General features: G+C 39.0%; 2 non-coding genes across 2 annotated transcripts; both read right to left on the reverse strand.

Moving 5' to 3' along the window:
• Positions 1–615: 615 nt before the first annotated feature.
• Trnaw-cca lies at positions 616–687 on the reverse strand. The gene has a single exon. It is a non-coding gene; the product is annotated as a tRNA-Trp (tRNA).
• A 1,681-nt stretch (positions 688–2,368) lies between these two features.
• Positions 2,369–2,440, reverse strand: Trnaw-cca. The gene has a single exon. It is a non-coding gene; the product is annotated as a tRNA-Trp (tRNA).
• Positions 2,441–2,500: the final 60 nt, after the last annotated feature.

The raw sequence follows: 2,500 nt of genomic DNA on the forward strand, positions 1-2,500 counted from the left end.
TCCTTCCCCTCGCTTTTTCGCTTCCCTCTACTTCCACTGTAGTTTCTCCCTCTTCTACTCGTTTTCCTCGCTTGTTCTACCTTTTATGTCTATCCCTATACTATCCTGCCTCTATCCTATCCCTATCCTGCCTTGTATCCTGCCGCATTTCCCCTCGTACCCCTCTTATTCGCACCCTCTTCTTGTTCCTTCTTCCTTCTACTTCTGCACTGATTTCCCCCTTTTCCATTCCTTTTTCCCGTTTGCCCTACCTTCTTCCTTCCACTGTATCGAGCAGTGGCGTTCACACCTTACAGCACTTTCACCGTTGTAACAGAAAACATGTTATAAGTTAACTACTGGAAATCAACACATGGCCCATACAGAAGTGTATCAATAGGCATGTGAAATATCAGCCTCTTAGGAAGATAGAAAATGTGTGAGTGTGTGTGTGTGTGTGTGTACATAGATAAAAAAAAAACATGTGTGTGCGTGTGTGTGTATGTATGTATGTATGTATGTGTGTGTGTGTGTGAGTGTGTGTGTGCAAATATAAGTATGACGTTTATGCATCATGCTCTCACTAACAGTGATGTTAATGCAGAATCCTATGCAACCTGGCAACAAAAGGGTTCTTGACCCCGGAGTGACTCGAACACCCAGCCTTCTGAACTGGAGTCAGACGCGCTACCATTGCGCCACGGGGCCTCTATAAGTAAGAAATTTATACTCTGTTTTACTCAGTTTACTGAAGAAGTTAGATTATACATATGTGTGTGTATTCATATAAATATTTATGTGTGCGTGTGTGCGTGTATGTGTATATATATATACACACACGCACGCACGCACACACAAAACACACACACACGCACACACACACACACGCACACACACATACATACACACACAAACACACGCACACACACACATATGTATGTGTATATATGTATGTATATATATATATATATACATCTGTAAGTGTATGTGTGCGTGCGTGTGTGTGTGTGTGTATGTGTGTGTGTGTATTCATATACATGTTTATGTGTGCGTGCGTGTGTGTTTGTGCAAATATATATATCTACACACATATACATACATACACACACACATATATATATGTATATATTTATAAATATGTATATATATATATATGTGTGTGTGTGTGTGTGTGTGTGTGTGTGTGTGTGTGTTTATGTATTAACACACACCTACACACGCACGCACGCACGCACGCACGGGCACACACACATATATATATTTGTGTGTGTGTGTGTGTATATATATATATATACGTATATATATATATATATATATATATATATATATATATATATATACGTATATATATATATATATATATATATATATATATATATATATATATACGTGTGTGTGCTTTGGAATTTATAATGGCTTATAACTATTTTCTCCATTTTTGTAACAAATTATTAATATCTTATGGACAGATTACGGACTGTGACGGTGTATATTGTTTTGCATATTCTTGTGTAAATATGTATACATAATGTATACATATATATACATATGTATATTTATTTATATATACAAATTCTTTATTGCTGACCTAGTTAGGGCACGCTGAATGGCAGAAACGGCACGCTGTTCCTAATTAATCAGTCATGCAAGATTAACTCCAGAGAGCTTTGGAACAATGGATTCGTTCCTGCTTCTGGAATTGTGAGTAGCCTGGGAACCCATCGAGCAGCCAATTTTTGCATGTGCAGATTGTCATGAATGATCTTGTCCACAGACTCAACACTAATCTTGACATCTTGTGCTAGATGACAAACAGTAATACGGCGATCTCCCAAAATGGCAGTCTCCACCTGATGGATGGTGTCTTCATCAGTGAAAGACTGGGGTCGTCCTGGGGTAGGAGCCGATTCCACAGATCTCCGACCACAAATGAACTGGCGATGCCAATGTTTAACAATGCCACAAGGTACTTTCATTTCATCGAAGGCCTCTTGTGGTGTGCGCCCATACAAATATAAAAACCTGATAACTGCTCCATACTCCACTGTATCGAGCAGTGGCGTTCACACCTTCCAGCACTTTCACCATTGTAACAGAAAACATGTTATAAGTTAACTACTGGAAATCAACACATGGCCCATACAGAAGTGTATCAATAGGCATGTGAAATATCAGCCTCTTAGGAAGATAGAAAATGTGTGAGTGTGTGTGTGTGTGTGTGTAAATAGATTAAAAAAAAAAAACATATGTGTGTGCGTGTGTGTGTATGTATGTCTGTATGTGTGTGTGTGTGCAAATATAAGTATGACGTTTATGCATCATGCTCTTACTAACAGTGATGTTAATGCAGAATGCAGAATCCTATGCAACCTGGCAACAAAAGGGTTCTTGACCCCGGAGTGACTCGAACACCCAGCCTTCTGATCTGGAGTCAGACGCGCTACCATTGCGCCACGAGGCCTCTATAGGGAAGAGATTTATACTCTGTTTTACTCGGTTTACTGAAGAAGTTAGATTATAC

Source organism: Penaeus monodon, chromosome 8 (genome assembly GCF_015228065.2).
Source record: "Penaeus monodon isolate SGIC_2016 chromosome 8, NSTDA_Pmon_1, whole genome shotgun sequence".
NCBI classification, from domain to species: domain Eukaryota; kingdom Metazoa; phylum Arthropoda; class Malacostraca; order Decapoda; family Penaeidae; genus Penaeus; species Penaeus monodon.